Source organism: Sorex fumeus, unplaced genomic scaffold, assembly GCF_029834395.1.
Source record: "Sorex fumeus unplaced genomic scaffold, SorFum_2.1 ptg000037l, whole genome shotgun sequence".
NCBI classification, from domain to species: domain Eukaryota; kingdom Metazoa; phylum Chordata; class Mammalia; order Eulipotyphla; family Soricidae; genus Sorex; species Sorex fumeus.
This window is the reverse complement of record NW_026606094.1, coordinates 68,234,655-68,255,271: the sequence shown is the minus strand read 5'-3', so window position 1 is coordinate 68,255,271 and position 20,617 is coordinate 68,234,655.

The following is a 20,617-nucleotide window of genomic DNA, read 5'->3' as shown; positions in this document are numbered from 1 at the left end:
CTCTCCACATGCTCAGACCGAGCCTCACCCACGAGCAAACCCTTCCCTGTCATAGGACACACCCTACCCATAGCCAAGAGTACCCCACCACATTTGATGGGATTCAAAGTAGGAGGCAACCAACCTTAGAGGGATATATTATATTATTTAAGTTCCACTTTGGGGCAGGGATTGGGGTGTTTCAGGGATGGAAATAGCTGAAATATGGTGGTGGGAAGGTGTAATGATGGTGGGATTGTTGTTTGAATATTAAACGTAATCAAATTTTGTGAACTACTTCATAAAATAAATTTTTTAAAAATTACATGCAGGTCAATTAGGAACTAAAAGTAGAACTGGATAGTCAGACTACAGGGTTATTCTCTCTGTGTTTTCTTCTACACGAGGCTTTTCTTCCTTCTTTATCTTCCTCTTTCAGCAGCTTACTTTGCTTTCAAACAGCCAAATTGGCACCATTTTCCTCTTACAGTTAGTTTCTCAATGTCCTCATTCCAAATCTCCATAAGAGAGAATTTGACTAGCTCAGTCCTCACAGCAGATCAGTTCTCCCACTGATCCCAGTCAGATTTAACCATCAAGAGCGGAATAGTGAAGGCTAGGGTTGAAACTATGCCATTGCAGTATGACTGCCCATGTCTACCCTTTCAGCAAGGACAGGGCTCATACTCAAAGCATGTTTTCCATGTCTTCTACAAGCATCATAGATGACACATGAATTAAAAATATACCACATGCCCCATGGCTGTAACCAATGGGCAGGAATGCTAAGCAAAATGACACTGAGATGGTTATTCTCAACATAGATATGAATTTGTGTTAGTATAAGCATAATATAACCATCCCTACAATATATATACTATACAAATTCCTTGTCTAGTTACAGAAAAGTTACTTACTCTTGCATCTTAAGCTTCACCATGAATTTTTACCAATATGGCAGTCATCTCCCACTAGAGCTTCCATTTGCCTTGCACTCAGCTAAGCAGAACTGTTCTCCGTTACCTAATCCCTATTTCCTGTTCAAACCCCAGTTTCACTTTCTCTTCATGCCTCTCTCTACACAGTGATTCTATTCCATCTTCTCTCTGGGCAGCACTATAATTAAATATAACTAACGCGTAGAGGCTCTTGAAGAATAATGAGGAAGTAACGAATGGTGCCTGGAAGTGGGGTATTTTCTCAAGCAGATAGTTTAAGTGGACACTTGATGTCATTTATTAAGAGAAAGCATACAAGGCCTGTCCTTGAGGGCCAGCTCAAATGCCAGCTTCCTCATAAAACCTTCCCTTGACTACCCAGATGAAAAATCAATAGTCCCTCCTCAGAGGAAACATTTATTGTCTCTTTCACTGTTTTCCAAATGTAAGAACTTGTGGATCCTTGACATTACAAGATCACAGACTTCAGTCTAACAAATAGTGCATTAAAAGTTAAATCCTTGGGGTGGGGTGAGGGATAAAAAAAAAAAAGTTAAATCCTGTCATTGAGAACTATTTGAGCCATGTAAAGTCATAAACTCAGAATCTGAAATTACATGGCAACTCTATCATTTGGTTGACCCCCAGATGATACAGAATATGTATCTACTAATATTTAGATCATCATTAAAATCATAAATAAATCATCATCATTAAAGCCCAATTTTATTATTTTTTGAACCACCATGAGATAAAAAGTTACAAAGTTGTTCATGATTGGGTTCAGTCATACAATGTTCCAACACCCATCCACCAGTGTATATTTTCCACCACCAATGACCCGAGTTTCCTTCCCACCATCGCACCCCTACCTGTCTCCTTGGCAGGTTCTCTCTCTCTCTCTCTCTCTCTCTCTCTCTCTCTCTCTCTCTCTCTCTGTCTCCTTTTAGGCATTATGGTTTGTAATACAGGTACTGAGACATTATTATGTTTGTTTCTTTAACTACTTTCAGCATGATGATAATTACCAACTATCTTTGTCATAGTAGACCCTTCTCTATCCCAACTACCTTCTGCCCCAACACTTAAAGCAAGCTTCCAAACGTGTACCAACCCTCCTGGCCCTTGTTTCTACTTTCCTTAGGTATTAATCTCATATTATGTCTTTTATTTCCCACAAATGAATGCAATCATTTTTGTGTCTGTCCCTCTCCTTCTGACTCATTTTACTCAGCATGATACTCTCCATGTGCATCCATTTATAAGCTAATTTTGTTAATTTATTTTCCTAACAGCTGAATAGAATTCCATTGTGTAGGTGTACCATAGTTTCTTTAACCAGTCATTTGTTCTTGTGCACTTGGGTAGTTTTCAAATTCTGGATATGGTAAATAGTGCTGCAGTAAACATAGAAATGCAGATGGCATTTCTGCTGTGTGTTTTTGAGCCTCTCTGGTATATTCCCAGAAGTGATATTACTGGGTTGTATGGAAGCTCAATTTCTAACTTTTTGAGGAATGCCCATATTGTTTCCCCAAAAGGTTGGACTGGTCATATAGCCCAATTTAAAAACCTGGCTGCTCAGGGAATTTATAATCTGACATACCCTGAAGACTCTTGTTCCAAATTGCTGAAATCACTTGAGATTAATGAGATATCACTACCACCATTTTGATTTGGCTATGTAGCTCTGAAATAAATCATGCATCACTTGTTGAAAGCCATAATTTCAGGGCTTCCTTCAAACAACCTCTGATTTTCACCTATAAATCCAATGAAAACACTAATCCTGCTCTTTTTTTGGACCCTCTGATTCTAGATACACTCTAAACATTAATACCTATCACTTGCCAAATCACTAAAATACCCATACCTGCTTTCTATGCTCACAGCTTATGAAAAGCTACAGTCTGGGGGTCAGGAATGTGGTGGTAGAGAGCAGTCTGTGAATAGATGAGGCCCTACATCCAGTCCCTGGCACCATGTGACAGCAAAACTAAAACATGTTAGCTCCTCACCTCTCCTTTTACCCAGTTACTGGTAGCCAAAAAGATAATGAATCAAGGTATGAACTCCCACTTGAGGATTATCTGCTTACTTATCACCTCTACTCAAAGCTGAGAATTAGGGTGACAGAGAAAGGGATAAACTTTTTATCCTCTATCTTGCTCTGATACGGCTAGATTCAAGATGTGGTTGTTTTTAATCTTTTATTCAGTATAGAAAATGCCAACAACTGTACCACACATCTGAAAATACAAAGAGCTCATCATCTCATAGAAGTGGGAAATAGGAAAATAGATAATGTGAGAGTGAATTCTGCAAAGAGCTCTCTATTTGTGACTGTGAGAAAGAAGCTCTTCTCAGATAGAGAAGGGAGCACCAAATAAAGGGTGCTGGAAAGATCCACCCAGGATGGGAGATGCATGCTGAAAGTAGAATATAGACAGAACATGATTGCCACCCAATGTCTCTTCTGCAGACCACAGCACCCAAAAGGAGAGATAGAACAAAATGGAGTGTCCTGCCACAGAGGCAGGGTGGGATGGGGGATGGGGGGTGGGAAGGATACTGGGATTGGTGGGGGTGGAGAATGGGCACTGGTGGAGGGATGGGTACTTGATCATTGTATAACTGAAACCCAAGCACAACAACTTGTAAGTCTACAACTGTACCTCATGGTGTTTCACTAATAAAAAAAAGAAGCTCTTGGTTAACACTCAGGAATTTCAGGAGAGTATTATCAAAATGAGTCTTTTTAGTTTAAGATTAGATTAGTTATATATGATGCATAACATATAACCACAAAACATAACAACATAAACCATTTTAATTCTTCTCAGTTTCTGGGAGTCAAGAACTCTCCAGGTTTGTCAGAAGGTTGTGATCAAGATCAAGAAACAGGTTACCTGGGTGTTGTCAATCTGTGAGCTGACTTTTCCAGGAATATGTGAAGTCAGAGAGACACACATATCTTGAACATCATATGCCATCACCTCCTGAATATTCTGTTCTTTCAAAATTGCTGAGAATAGAGGTTTGGTATATGGCTCAATAGGCTGATACCAAAGTAAGTGAGCCTTGCGTCAGAAGTCACCCCTAATCTCAGGTGCAGGCCAGACAAAACAAAACAAAAATGACCAAACACAGCTACACTTATGAATATTGCTGTTCCTTCCATCTTTTGAAGGAAGTACTACATAACTAAAAGGCATATTTTGAAATCACAGGTATTGAAAAATAAACAGGAATTCTCTAACAGATGGTGGAAGCACAGTCTTGGTAGAAGGAACAGCATGCACAAGTATGGAACACCCTAAGTAATGTGAAAAGGAAGGTGTCTACTGTAGAACCTAAAACTTTCAAGACAGAATTTCCAAGTAGGCTGCCAGAAGGAAAACCATCTGATTGACCCAATTCAAAGGATCCAGTAGGAATGGCTGGTCACTTCTCTACTCTCCCCCAGATAAGTGCCTTTGTGAAGAGAACTGTCCCAGGGTCCAGTGAGTCCCCCCAGAGAGATTCAAGATAAAAAGTCTGGGAGATTTTCAGAACAGGAAAATGCATGTTAGGCCTGTACTAACTCTCCTTTGGTACAGCAAGTGTCATTCATACATATGGATCCTGCCGTATTCCCCTTTTCACTCTCAGTTCTAATATTTCCTTTTCTTCTCTATGAGGCTACTGGGAATTGAACTCACCAGCAGAAGATAAATGTCGGGATTATGATTTATATCTCATTAAGGGACTGGTATTGTTTCCCATTTTGGAATTTACTCAAGAAGGCAAATCTATATAGAATTTATTTTTTCTTTCAACATTAAAATGGCATATTTCAACATGAAATATGTTGACTTTGATTCAGGAAGAACTTAATGATTTGGCCCATGTATTGGGTTTTCAAATGAACATCCCTATTTTCAACAAACAAAAATGGTAACTATTATCTTGAGAATATTGCATTAATCATCTTTGAATCTATGTTTACTTCTAAAGACAAATCATGAAGTAGAATTCCAAGTACTGAAATGTAGTCATATCACTTTTTGTTCGGTTGGTTGGTTTTTGTTGGTGCTCAAGGGTTACTCCTGGCTCTGCACTCAGGAGTCACTCTTGGCAGTACTTGGGGGACCATATGAGGCCCCCCAACCTGGGGATTAAACCCAAGTTGGCAGCATGCAAGAAAAGCACCCTACCGGCTGTGCTATATCTCCAGCCCCAGTACACCACTTTCTTTTTTTTTTTATTTTTTTACACCACTTTCTATCCTATTCAAATGTCAGCATACAGATGAAGAAAGTGAAAAGTTTACTTTGCCACTGTCACTGTCACTGTCCTCCTGTTGTTCATCGATTTGCTGGAGCAGGCCAAGTAACGTCTCCATTTTGAGACTTGTTACTGTGTTTTGGCATATTGAATACACCACAGGTAGCTTGCCAGGCTTTGCTGTGCGGGCGAGATACTCTCGGTAGCTTGCCAGGCTCTCCGAGAGGGGCGGAGGAATCGAACCCCGCTCGACTGGACTGGCTGCATGCAAGGCAAACGCCCTACCACTGTGCTATCGCTCCAGGCAACTTTGCCACATAAATAACAAATATGAATAATTTGGGCCAAAATACATAGTTTTATTGATTATCAAGTATGAATTTATGTATAGTTCTTCATTTCTGCTGACATTATCATACAAAAATAGCAATTCTATATGCCTATGACAGTATCATTATGTCATATTTTAGCCATTCTGATTAGCCTTTGAAACAGTCAATACCCTCCCATCACTTTGCCATACAAGCTACAGTACCTATAACAAGCTAGCTTGGAATGGGTCATTAAGAATAATTAATTTTCTACTAGTCTAGTCAACTACCAATAACCACAGCGCCAACTTTAGGTCAATTTTGTTAGGCTAGAATTTGGGTAGTTTTGATAGACGCACTCCTCACTTTTTTTTATATTCATGAGCTAAAATAGTTATCCACATTTAGTGCTACCCAAGACAGATAATTTTCTCTTCCTCTTCATAATCAAATTCTGATGGAATCGAAATTAGTAATTTTCAATCAGTAATCCACAGACCTCCACTACCTCCACTACCCAGCTGCCGCCATGCTCCAGGCCACTTTCCAGACACTCGGACTGAGACTCACACACAAGTGAAGCCCCACAGAACCAGATAAGCAGAACTCTCTGACCTTGGACTCCAGGCTCAATGGGACCCGGAAACAGAGATCCTCTGCCTGCTCCCACCAATCTCCAGCAACCCAGGGATTAAACCCAGAAGCCCCACCCTATCCTGCCCTGCCTGCTTCCACCAATCTCCGGTGACCCAGGGATCACATCCAAAAGCCCCACCCTACTGGTACCAGATAAATACCTCATTGGTAAACCTCCACTACCTCCACTACCCAGCCGCTGCCACACTCCAGGCCACTTTCTGGACACATCATAAGACATTTAATACCCATCTTCCAGGATTGCTGCACCATATTTGATGGGGTTCAAATATGGTTTGAACCATGGGAACACCTGCAAGGGCAATTAGAGGCCACCCTAAAAGCCTTCATTCCTCTAGGAGAGCCTGGCAAGCTACCGATAGTATCCCGCCTGCATGGCAGACCCTGGCAAGCTATCTGTGGCGTATTCAATATGCCAAAATAAAATGGGTCTCATTCCCCTGACCCTGAAAGAGCCACCAATATGGCAGCGTTAAGAAGGATGAGGCCGCCTGCTCACCCTTGGCGGCTCAGTGGCCACCATCCACCAGAGGCCATTGGACAGTCAGGTTTGTGCCCACAATGATGAGACATGTGGGGCCTCACGGGATGGGCGTGGAGCCGGCCCTTTCCTCCCCACCGCAACGAGACCCCAAGTCGCCGTCCACGAATGGTCTCTCTGGCTCCTGATCAAGCCACTTAATGGCCATAATCCAAGAGACTCAGAAACAAATCTCAGAACCCAGTGGCTTTTGGCAGAAATGTGTCCAGACCCTGCAGTAGGCTACTATCGCCAGGCCACCCCAGGGGGGAAAGGGAGTTGTTCCTCCTCCTACTCCCCCTAAGCGGCTCAGTGGCTGCCATCCTCCAGAGACCACTAGACAGTCAGGTTTGGGCCCTCAGTGATGAGACATGTGGGGCCTCACAGGATGGGAGTGGAGCTAGCCTTTTCTTCTGGGTCCCAATGAGACCCCACCCATGAACAGCCTTTCTGGCTCCTGATCAAGCTTCTTAATGGCCATGATCCCAGAGACTCAGGAACAAATCTCAGAACCCAGCAGATTTTGGCAGAAATCCCTCCAGATTTAAGTGTTAAAATTTTGGAATTTCAAAATCGTGCGGCCACTACTGCAGCCACACAACATCATATGTTATTCTTAACCAGCAATAGAAAACAAATTTCTACTGTTCCCTTTTCAGCAGATCTGAGTGTTGGGATAAAATCCCAAATAATAATGGTGGGTTGGTGTCAAAATATTGAATGTGATCAAAGTAGAGAGAAAGTAATGTGGAAATCATCTGCCCCACAAGTAGATGGAAGGTGTGGGATGGGGGAACATTGGGTTTTTTGGTGGTGGGGAATGGGCACTGGTGAAGGTATGGGTGTTTCATTATATTACCGAGACTTAAACCCAAAAAACTTTGTAACTGCTCTCACAGTGATTCAATAAATCAAATGATAAAAAATTTTTAGAAAGTAAGGTGAAGTTCAAGCCCAATTCAATTAGCTAATCAGTAGCTGAATAAATAGCAGTACTCCAACATAAAAAAAAAGGAAGAATGCAGAAGGAGAGGCTGATAAAATCTCAAGACCGAACTAGGCTGCCAAAAAGAAGATGGACTAAAATGACTGTCTGTACTTTCAATGCACGTACGCTGGCATCAGATGCACCCATCAAGAACCTGCTGGTGCAAGCACAAAAGATCAAGTACAACATCATTGGTCTGACCGAGATGAGAAGGCATCAACCACATCATGCCATTTCGACACTGGAGAAGAAATGTTGTTTGGAACATGTGACAAAAGAGGCGTCGGTGGTGTCAGTGTCCTTGTCAACACAAACTTGACCATGAGCATTGATTCATTCAAATGCCTAACAACCCAAATAGGATGATTACACTTGAATAGATGTGGCTCACTGCTGGCAGTTTCTATCTTCATTGTCTATGCATCAACATCCAATTATGATGAAGAAGAAATTGAGAGGTTCTACATGGAGCTGGAGAAGTTCTATAAAGAAGACCACACCTTCTACAATATCATTGTTGGTGATTTTAATGCCAAGATAGGACCGAGAAGATCAGCCAAAGAACTCCACATCAGGACCCATCGTCTAGAATGGAACGAACAGGGTGAGAGACTATCTGAGTTCATCATGTCGACCAAGACCATCCATGATAACTCACATTTCCAGAAGGTCGAATCTAAACGTTGGACATGGGAGTCTCCCCATGGACAGTTCCACAACAAAATTGACCACATCATATTCAATTGATGGTTTTGCCTGACTGATGTGCTGTTGTCCCAAAATTCCAAACGGGATCGGACCATCATCTCCTTCATGCAAAATTCTATTTCACGGAGTGGGGAGAAAGGGCTGCAAAGTTTAAGAAGAGAACTCCCAAAACGACCACCAACTGGGAGCTCTTTGGTACTATTGTGGAAACATGGGAAGATGCCATCGTTGACAACATTGATGAAGAATACGATCAACTGGTTCAGCACCTCCATGATTGTGCGAGGAATGCCGAGAGAGAGATAGCCACCAAAAAACACCTGTCTTCAACAACTCTCAAGCTCATTCACCAATGTGGCTTTGTGCAAGCCTCAGGCAACCGCAAGCAAATGTCTGAGCTCGCAAAGCAGTGCAGAGAAGTGATAAAGGAAGACCTCAAAGAGAGAAGAGCAGCAGTGCTGACAGATGCGGCAGAAGCCGGGAAAAGTATTCACAATGTCCACCTGCCTTTCACCAACTCCAAAACCAAGATAACTGCCCAACAATGTCCTGATGAATCTATCACATCTTCCAGAAGGGCAATGGAGAAGAATATCCATGACTTCTACTCGGATCTCTTCAATAGCCACATCCACCTACCCACATACCAAATTTCGAGGGATGGATATGTTGTTCCCAACAGTCTCCCTTCTGAAATCCAATACGTCATTTCATCGGTAAGGAAGCAAACAGCATCTGACCCAGACAAGGTCAGACCAGAACACCTAAAGAACCTGCCATCAGTACTCATCAATACACTGGCTCGACTCTTCACACACTACCTGTCTGAATGCAAGGTTCCATCCCAATGGAAAACCAGCAAGACTGTTCTACTTTACAAGAAGGGAGACATTGGCAACTATCGCCTGCTCTTCATGTTGTCCATCATCTACAAGTTGTTCACTCTAGTTATCCTGAATAGGATTGGCAGAACACTAGATGAAGGACAACCATGTGAGCAAACTGGGTTCCAAAAAGGATTCAGCACAATCTACCATCACTTAATCACTTAATCACTTAACTTCCCGTTAGTCGTCGATTTGCTCGAGCGGGCGCCAGTAACGTCTCCATTTGTCCCTGTCGCGTGCTAGTGTAGCCCAATGGCATCTGTTCGCTCCGGGAACATGAAGGGCCTCAAACCAATCGTTCATGATCTTCAGGAAGAAGTCTGACCATCTGGTAGGTGGGCGGCCACGCGGTCTCTTGACATCCCGTGGAATCCAATCAGTAACAGCTCTAGTCCAACGGTCGTCTTTAAATCTCATTACGTGACCAGCCCATCTGATTTTCGACACCTTGGCAAATGAGACAGCGTCCCTGATCCTTGATCGTCGACGGATGTCAGAACTCCGGATTCTTTCTCTCATTTGAGTGAAACATGATATTCCAAGCATAGCTCTTTCTAGTCTTCTTTGGGAGACCTGAATGGCGTTCTCATCTTGTTTGCGTAGGGCCCAGGTCTCTGAGGCATACATTAATGCAGGAAGAACAGTGGAATCAAAGAGATGTGCCCGGAGCCGGAGGTTCTTCGTCCTCTTAGCTATTTCTTCGACGTTCTTGAAGGCGTTCCAAGCCACTCTCTTCCTCCTGCGCAGCTCGGGTGCCAGGTCATTTGTCATGTTGACCTCTCGACCTAGGTAGACATAGCTGTTGCATTCGGAGATGGTCGTTCCATTGAGAGCGAATGGGGCGTCAGGAACAAGGCTGTTTCTCATAAACATTGTCTTCGTAAGATTCAGCTGTAGTCCTACCTTTCCACACTCACGGTCAAAGTCGGCCAGCATTTGTGCCTCTTGGCTGATGTTTGGTGTTATTAAAACAATATCATCAGCAAAGCGGAGGTGGTATAATTGCCGACCATCTATCTTCACTCCCATTCCTTCCCATTCCAGTCGTCGCATGATGTTCTCGAGGGTGGCACTGAAGAGTTTCGGTGAAATGGTATCACCCTGCCGCACCCCTCTCTTGACATCAACGATCACTTCTTTGTAGAATGGTGAGATCCTGGTAGTGAATCCGCAATACAGCTCACGGAGGATCCTGATGTATTGGGCTTGAATGCCCTGATTGGCTAGGGCTTCAATGACCGCTTCCGTCTCAACAGAATCAAAGGCCTTCTTTAAATCAATGAACGTTAAGCAGAGCAGCATCTTGAACTCCCGAGAAACCTCAATGAGCTTGGTTATTGTGTGGATATGGTCGATGGTGCTGAATCCTTTGCGGAACCCTGCTTGCTCGCATGGTTGTCCTTCATCTAGTGTTCTGCCAATCCTATTCAGGATGACTCGAGTGAACAACTTGTAGATGACAGACAATAGGCAGATCGGGCGATAGTTGCCAATGTCATGGATGTCTCCCTTCTTGAACAGTAGTACGGTCCTGCTGGTTTTCCATTGAGATGGAACCTTGCATTCAGACAGGTAGCGAGTGAAGAGCCGAGCCAGTGTATTGATGAGTACTGACGGCAGGTTCTTCAGGTGTTCAGGTCTGACCTTGTCTGGGCCGGGTGCTGTTTGTTTCTTTATCAACGAAATGGCGTGTCGGATTTCGGAGGGGAGAACGTTGGGAACAACATACCCATCCTGTGGAATTTGGTATGTTGGCAAGTGGACATGGCTATCGAAGAGATTTGAGTAGAAGTCATGGATAATCTTCTCCATTGCCGTTCTGGAGGATGTGATGGATCCATCAGGACGTCGGAGGGCAGTCATCTTGGTCTTATAGTTGGCGAAGGACAGGCGGGCGTTACGAATACTTTTCCCGGCTTCTGCCGCATCTACCAGTACTTCTGCTCTTCTCTCTTTGAGGTCTTCCTTGATCGCATCTCTGCACTGCTTTGCGAGATCGGACGTTAGCTTGCGGTTGCCTGAGGCATGCGCCAAACCACACTGGCGAATTAGCTCAAGAGTTTTCGAAGATAGGCGACTTTTTGTGGCTATCTCTCTCTTGGCGTTCCTCGCACATTCATGGAGGTGCTGAACCAGTCGATCGTATTCCTCGTCAATGTTGTCAACAATGGCATCTTCCCATGTTGCCGCAATAGTACCAAAGAGTTCCCAGTTGGTGGTCGTTCTGGGAGTTCTCTTTTTGAACTTTGCAGCCCTTTCTCCCCGCTCTGTGAAGTAGAATTTTGCACGAAGGAGACGGTGGTCCGATCCCGTTCGAAATTTTGGGACAACAGCGACATCAGTCAGGCAAAACCGTCGATTGAATATGATGTGGTCTATTTCGTTGTGGAATCGTCCACCGGGAGACTCCCATGTCCATCGTTTAGATTCTGCCTTCTGGAACTGTGAGTTACCATGAATGGTCTTGGTCGACATGATGAACTCAGACAGTCTCTCACCCTGTTCGTTCCATTCTAGGCCATGGGTTCCGATGTGAAGTTCTTCAGCTGATCTTCTCGGTCCTATCTTGGCATTAAAATCACCCACAATGATCTTGTAGAAGGTGTGGTCTTCTTTATAGAACTTCTCTAGCTCCATGTAGAACTTCTCAATTTCTCTTTCATCATAATGAGATGTTGGTGCGTAGACAACGAAGATAGAAACTGCAGGCAGTGAGCCACATCTATTCAAATGTAAACGTCCGATTCGGGTTGTTAGGCATTCGAATGAATCAATGCTCTTGGCCAAGTTTGTGTTGACAAGGACACCAACGCCTCCAACACCTCTTTTATCGCATGTTCCGAGGAACAATTCTTCTCCAGTGTCGAAAACGGCATGGTGAGATTCGTGCCTTCTTGTCTCGGTCAGACCAATGATGTCGTACTTGATCATTCGCGCTTGTACCATCAGGTCCTCGATGGATGCATCTGATGCTAGCGTACGTGCATTGAAAGTACAGACGATCATTTTTGTGGATCACGACTTCCACTACCCAGCTGTCACGACACAATCTACCATATCCACATGGAAACCAAGCTCATTGAGGTTTCTCAGGAGTTCAAGATGCCACTCTGTCTAACATTCATTGATTTAAAGAAGGCCTTTGATTCTGTTGAGACTGAAGTGGTCATTGAAGCCCTAGCCAAACAGGCCGTTCAAACTCAATACGTCAGGATCCTCCATGAGCTCTATTACGGATTCACTACCAGGATCTCACCATTCGACAAAGAAGTGATCATCCATGTCAAGAGAGGGGTTCGGCAGGGTGATACCATTTCACAGAAACTCTTCAGTGCCACCCTTTAGAATGTAATGCAAAGACTAGAATGGGAAGGAATGAGAGTGAAGATAGATGGTCGGCTACTACACCACCTCTGCTTCACTGATGACATCTTCAAATAACACCACACGTTAGCCGAGCAGCACAAATGCTGGCCGACTTTGACCATAAGTATGGGAAGGTCGGAGTGCAGCTGAATCTCATGAAGACAATGTTTATGAGAAACGGATTCATTCCTGACGTTCCATTCACTCTCAATAGAATGAACATCTCCGAATGCAACAGTTATGTTTACCTAGGTCGAGAAGTCAACATGATGAATGACCTGGCACCTGAGTTGCGCAGGAGAAAGAGAGCGGCTTGGAATGCCTTAAAAAGCATCAAAGAAATAGCTAAGAGGACTAAGAACCTCTGGCTCCGGGCACATCTTTTTGATTCCATTGTTCTTCCTGCATTAACATAGGCCTCAGAGACCTGGACCCTATGAAAGCAGGATGAGAACGCTATTTGGATCTCCCAAAGAGGAATCAAAAGAGCTATACTTGGAGTATCACGCTTCACTCAAGTGAGAGAAAGAATCTGGAGTTCCAACTTCCATCAACAATCGAGAATCAGGGATGTTGTCTCATTTGCCAAGGCGTCGAAAATCAGATGGGCTGGACACCTAATGCAATTTGGAGATGACCACTGGACTAGAGCCATTACTGACTGGATTCCACAGGACGTCAAAAGATTGCGTGGCTGCCCACTTATGAGATGGTCAGACTTCTTCGTCAAGACCCTAAGTGAATGGTTTGAGGCTCTTCATGTTCCTGGAGCGAGCAGACGCCATTGGGCTACACTAGCACGTGACAAGGACGAATGGAGACATTACTGATGCCCACACAAGCAAACCAATGAGTAACGGGATGTCAAGTGATCAAGTGATCCTCATATCAGACCTGACCTGCAGATATTAAAAAGGTTTGGAAACTAGTCTGGAGAGATATTAGAGCAGGTAGGATGCTTGCCTTATGTGTGGCTGACTGGAGTTCAATCACTAGCACTCCATATGGACCCCTGAGCCCTGCCTGCTAGGAGTGATCCCTGAGCATAGAGCCAGGAGTAAGCCCTACGCACCATCATGTGTGGCCCCAAACAAAATAAATTGAAAACTACACATCAGAACATCAAATGAGAACTAAGGAAAGGCATGTGTAATCAGGTACATAAAAGGTGCTCCACTCCATGATGGCAGCATAACCCATCTCTCAGAAAGCACAAGGCTGCTCTGGTCTCAGACTAATTCAGAGTAAAGTCATAGAGAATGGCTAAAATGGGGTTCGGAGCATTGGTTCGACTTTCAGATCCTCCATTTTGTAGTTGTTACCTGGCCCTATTGCTTAACCTCTCTGAGTCTCAATTTCCTTGCCAGTAAGCAAGACATGGCACATATTCTTTAGACTGCTACTAAAAATGGAACAAATCAATGTATGTGAAGTATTCACAACAGTGCCTGGAGCATAGCAAGCTCTGTATTAGATTTGTTGCTGTCATCATCACAGTCGACTCTCTCCTAGTAACCCAGATATTTGAGAGTAATTGAAGCAGCCCCTGGTTGATTTAAATTTCTGCGTTCTTTCATAAAAACTGTTATTAGAAGTGTAGCTTCTAGGTAACCACTAAGTTCTTAGCACAATCCCTTCAAGCTGTAGATGTTCATTCCCTATGAGAGTTTGGTGGAACTCTGGTATACAATAGAAAAACTCTTAGACCCATACCAAGAAACAAGCTTGGATGAGAAGAGTCATGATATCATAGCTTGTGCTGAAACAAACAAACAAAAATGGAAATACCCAGGTTGCCATCAACAAGAGAGTGAACTAAGTCCAAAAGGACGCAAACAACAGGGGTTGGAGAAATACAATATAGCAGGAAGGGCACTTGCTTTGCATGTGGCCAACCTAGGTCTGATCTCTGGTTTGATTCTTTATGCTTCCTTCAAATCTTACCAGGAGTGATCCCTGAGCTCAAAGCCTGGAGTAGATTATCAGCACAGCAGGGTGTGGCCAAAAAAGGAAAGAACAACCAACTGAATGAATGGGGATAAAGTATGTTACACGTGGTCACCTGAACAAATTTCACAAATAGGAGACTGGATTTTTCAAAGTCATTCAATGGGGCTCAGGAGATAGTACAGCAGATCGGGCACTTGTCTTGCTCACTGCTGATCTGGGTTTCATCATTAGCACCACAAACAGTCTCCTGAGCAATTACCAGGAGTGATCCCTGAGCACAGAACCTAGAGGAAGCCCTGAGCACTGCTGGGCTTGGCCCAAACACCAAAATTAAATTAAATTAAATGTAAAAGCCTCTTAATGAATATGGTAAGAGTCTGATGTACTTACAGATGGTTCAAACACTTGTAAAACTTGCTTTTAAAAATCAGGAATGCACTCATAGGCAATGCACAAAATGATAGTCGTTACTTCTGAGAGAGGGGTCCAGTTTTATTGGCATCTCTGAGGGAGTAATGATGTATTTCTTAATTTTGATGGTAAATCTGTAAACATCCACTTTATTGCAAACCTTAATAACATATGTTATGTAGTCATAAGAATTCTGAACATTTTAGAGCTGGAATGATAATAGTACAGTGGGTAGAGCACTTGCCTTGCATGCTGTCAACCCAGGCTCGATCCCCAGCATCTCGTATGGTCCCTCTGATCACCGCCAGGAGTGATTCCTGAGTGCAGAGTCAGAAGAAAGCCCTGATCATTTCCAGGTGTGGCCTTCCCCCCAAAAAAGTGGTGCTGTGGGCTGGTTTCTGGGCTTCTGCTCCCAGTACAGTGGCTTCCAGTGCAGGGCTGTGTAAGTGGAGCCAGGTCCTGCCAATCATACATTCACTAACGTTTTCTGGTTTTCTTATTCCAGGAAGGTAACAGCAGCGTGTCTGGATAACACAGATGTCTCCTCTCACTAATCTTACTTAACCATCACCTCACAGAGCAGGAGGTGGGTCCCTGGTCTCTATTTTGCAAAGAGAAAACGGAAGCACCAAACTACTACAGTACCCTGGGGACAACTATGTGATCTTGGTGCATAGAGGACCCCAGTCTCCTGTTTCCTTCCTGGCCTCTGCTCGGCTTAACCCCCTGGAGCCCCACCAGCATTGATTTATCCTCTCTAAATGCTCCGCAAGTTTGTTCTTCTGGAAGTCCTAGAGCTATAAATCTTCCATTTAAAAAACAAGACGGGAATGGCACCTCTGGGATTCAAACCAACTCTCCTGGTTACAGGTTCCGGCTCTGGACGGGCTCTAGATGGGATTGAAACCCATTCTTGATGCACCTACTGGGACCAGCCCTGGAGTGCATCCTCTTCTCCCTCCTCCCCAGGAGAACCCCAGGGCCGGCACCTTGCAGCCACCCCGCTTTGTTCTGCATCATTTATTTATTTCTAGGATGTGGGTCTGGGAGAGGAAAGAGAGGATGAGGAGGAAGTGATTTTTCTTTTTAATAGGTGTGCACTTCTGGCTCTGGGTTGAATCAATGTGAGCAGCTTTGAACACCTTCCCTGACACTCCACCCTCTCCTCGCTGCTTCCTTCCATTGTAAATAATTCAGGCAAAATGAAATAATCATGTGCTGCTAATTACAACTCCCCCCTCTCTGCAAAGTGAAGGATTTCTGAATGTTGGTCCCTGGATGGTATGGGTTTGGGGGCGCCCTAAGCTGCACTCTTACTGGGAGCAAGTGGAAGCTGAGATGTGCGTGGTCACTGAAGGTAGGGTGCTGGCTAAAGGCTCTGTCTGGGCTGGACTCCTAAACTGAAGGACAAGGACAGCAAAGAGCCACTTCCTGTGCTTCTCTGGAGAGACTTGGCATTCGAATAAGGGGCATGGAAGCTGCATGAACTGAGTTATGTCCTCTCCAAACAAATTTCTCCTTATTTTTCATCCTAGGTGTGAGAACAAATCATATATATATATGTATAATCATATATATATAGATAAATATATATATATATGTATGTATCTTGGAGAGCCCAGCAAGCTACTGAGAGAATCCCACCCTCATGGCAGAGCCAGGCAAGCTACCCTTGGCATATTTGATATGCCAAAAACAGTAACAATAAAGGGTCTCATTCCCCTAACCCTGAAAGAGCCTCTAATACTTTGGGAAAGATGAGTAAGAATAGGCTGCTAAAATCTCAGGACTGGGACGAATGGAGACATTACTGGGGCCCGCTTGAGTAAATTGATGAACAACAAGATGAGATTGAAACAGTGATACAGGTGTGAGAACTAAGTTTTGGTGGTGATGGTGGTGGTGGTAACGGTTTGGTTTGCGGATCTGGGGAGCGAGTCCCGGCAGCCCCACCCACATTCCACTATTCCCACCATGTAAGCTCACTGCCTAGTTAAATATTCTGGATTTTCTGGAGCAACATCTCTAAACTCTACGATACTAAATGTACCAGTAGGAGCTTACCAGATTGGATGGGAATGTAATGGGGAACCAACTAAGCACCATTAACAAAAATGTTAACACACAAGACTCAACTAGCAACAACTAGTTAACACTCAGACATGTCCCTATGGTGAGATACAGCAATTTTCACAGATTTTTCCTATAGAAGTATTTTTTGATAATTCCACTAGGTATCTACTGCTAACAAACAACATCAAATAAATTATTCTGTGCCTGCTTTGGGGACAGGCTTGAACGGTGGTTCGAAAATCGGAGACAAAGGTGGAGGGAGGCTGACAGCTGTGGGATTGGGTATGGAATATCAAATGCCTATTACAAATGCATCATGAACAACTTTGTAAACCACAGTGTTTAAATAAAGTTGGGGAGGGGGGGTGGTACTTGTTTCCATCCTAACGAACCTTAAGAGACCAAAACAGGACGTTTTCCAGTTTCCAGCCGACAAATGCTCGTTTGTTTCATTTTTCTCTTCCACTGGAAGTTCAGAGTTACTCACAGGGAAGGTTTATGGAGAGAAGGAACAAGAGCCTATGCAGGGGGTTACCTATGGGTCCTTTTTCTTCATATTCATAAAAATTTCACATTAAAATATTGAAAAACACAATAGGTGGAATAAATCCCATGATAGCAGTAGTTTTTTAAAAGGGGAGAAATGTTTGTCATACCACCTGCTCCGCAAGACAGAGTCCAGGGCTGGACCTGGGGTTTTCTTAGTTCCATTTTCTATCCTATCCAGGCTCTGTGACTGCCTCTGGGAGCACAAACAACAAGATGCCAACCCAAGCAACAGTGCAGGTGGTAAAACCATGGGATGCCCTAGGAGGGCTGTGAATGAGGGAGGACAGATGAGCCTGGGGGAAATCTAAGTACCATGTGTGAACTCACTGCATGGGTTGCAAAATATAAATTATTCCAACTCAAATTTTTTAAATGCTCCATTTAAATAATGCAAATGTTAGAATACTGAAAAATATCTATATGTTTTATTCTGTGTATGTGTGTAAAAAAGGTAAAGGCCCTCCCGTTGTTCATCGATTTGCTCGAGCGGGCCCAGTAACGTCCCCATTGGAGACTTTGTTGTTACTGTGTCTGGCATATCGAATACATCACGGGGAGCTTGCCAGGCTCTGCCGTGCGGGCGAGATACTCTCGGTAGCTTGCCGGACTCTCCGAGAGGGGCGGAGGAATCGAACTCAGGTCGGCCATGTTGGCTGCGTGCAAGGCAAACGCGCTTTACCTTTATGTGTGTAAAAGGGGATGGATTGACTCATACTCTGTGAAACTCAGGGTTTATTCTGACTCTGTGCTCAAGGGACACTTCTGGGAGTGCAGTGCCAGAGATTGAACCGGCATTGGCCATTCGCAAGTGAAGTGCCTTAATCCCCTGAAGTGTCTATAATTTCTCTCCAACGCTGTGTGTTCTACTTTTGAGTACAGCAAAGTGTGCTGATTGGTTTACCATATTTAGTATTATTATCACTAGGGGAAGAGGCATTCACGTTTCTTACTCGTCTATGTTGAATAACAGCAGATATTTCAAAAGATTTCTTCTGACATCCAAAATGCTGCATAATTGTTTCGAACATTATTAATTCTTTCCGAAGAACTCTGATATCTGGCCTAACTTGTGTTCACCTTGATTTTCCACCTCAGTGCCCCAGACATTGATTCCATCATTTACTTGTTCAACCATTCTTTATCCCTTTGTTCATGCACATACATTTCCTATTCAAAAAAAATCCACTAAACACGTGCTGCATGCAAGGTACTGAACAGAATGCTCGATGGACACAAAGGTAAGGTAAAGGTAAAGGCCCTCCCATTGGTCGTCAATTTGCTTGAGCAGGCCCAGTAACGTCTCCATTGGAGACTTTGTTGTTACTGTGTCTGGCATATCAAATACTCTCGGTAGCTTGCCGGGAGGCACAGAAATTTCCTCAATTCTCAGAACCAAGACATTAGTTCAGGACCACAGAGATGGTGCAGTGATCAGGGACTCCTGTGCAAGGTGTGCCTTTGGGCTCTGTAGTCCCACTTACCTGGAACTTAGCATTAAGTCAGGGTTAGCACTGCAGAGTGGACCCTGAGCCCCTCAGCACTATGTGGGAGTACCCCACCCCCGCCCCCATCCCCGCCGAAAAGACATGGCATGGGCCAGATAGGTAGTGCATAGGTTAAGACACTTGCCTTGTATGCAGCCTATCCTGGTTTGACCTGGCACCACATATGTTCTCCCAAACACCTCCAGGAGTGATCTCTTAGCACAGAGGTGGGAGTCAACCCTGAGCACCAGCAGGTGTGGCAGGTGTAGCTCAAAAACAACAACAACAACAACAACATCAAAGGCTGGTTCATTTGCTCATTTATGTTCCCAATTTTTATACTAAGGACTGCTGTGCTCCAAACATAATGATTGAGTCCTATAAACCTGCTTTACTTTTAAGATTTTAATCACAAAGAGAGAAACAAGCCCAGAATAAATACAGAGACAATGCAAACGCTAAGAGGCTGGGGAAATACAGTGCTGGGAGGCTTAGAAGTAGAGTTCCCACTTCCTGCAGGAGAGCAAGACTGTTTCCTGGAAGAAGAGGTGGTTTGAGGAAGTCACTGGAGGTGTTTTAACTCAGGAAGACAGGAGAAAAGGAGGAATTTGTTCAGAGAAATAAATCATGTGCCATCCCATTAAGTCCTAGGAAGGGCAGGTTAGCTGGACAATATGCCAAGTGAAAGGAAGTGAGGGTGAAGAGATTAGGAAAGTAGGTCACGGAGTGGACAGAGGTTGTGACTGTCAGGTTAGGCCAAAAGCTCAGGCCTCAACTGCCATCCCAGTTAAGGGCGGACTGCAGACTCCAGGCTCTGCCTTTTGGGGGAAGGGCAGAGTCCCTCTATCCATACATGTAAATGCTTAAAAGCCTGTTTATTATACCCACTCTGTAATTGGTGCTCCATGTTATGGGAAGTAATTATGTCATCAGTTATAATGCCAGGTAGCCCCCAACACCAGAATCCACTTACATTTCAACTTAGCTCCTCTCCTTAAATGTTTACCTGATAGTCCAATTCATCTTCAGCATGATGGATCTTTTACAAAAGCTACACAATTACCCCAGGGGAAAAAAGGAAAGGATTCATTCTATATGGAGCAGGGATTTGTAGCAGGAGTGATAGGAAGATCCTGAATTTAGAGCAGGAAGGGAACTTAGCTCTGGCTCCGCCACTTAGCATTGGACAAGGCACATGTTCTCTGAACTTTGTTTCCTATCTTCCTATGAAATGAAGGGCATGAACGATATCCAATCTCACTCAGACACAAAATATTGGGAAAACAGAAGCTATTATTACATTTAGATAAAAGTTTGGAATGGTTAATATTGATCCATCATCTGACAGAAATAAATTCTGCATAGATTTTTCTTTCTGAATGATGCACTTTTGTTTTCAAGTCACTTATAAAAAAATTTTTAATCCACATTGAATTTCTTTCTTCTGCTTTTGGGTTTTTTTTTTTTCTGTTGTTTGGTTTTTTTGTTTTGTTTTGTTTTTGTTCTTTTGGGAGTTCTCTTTCCTTCTTA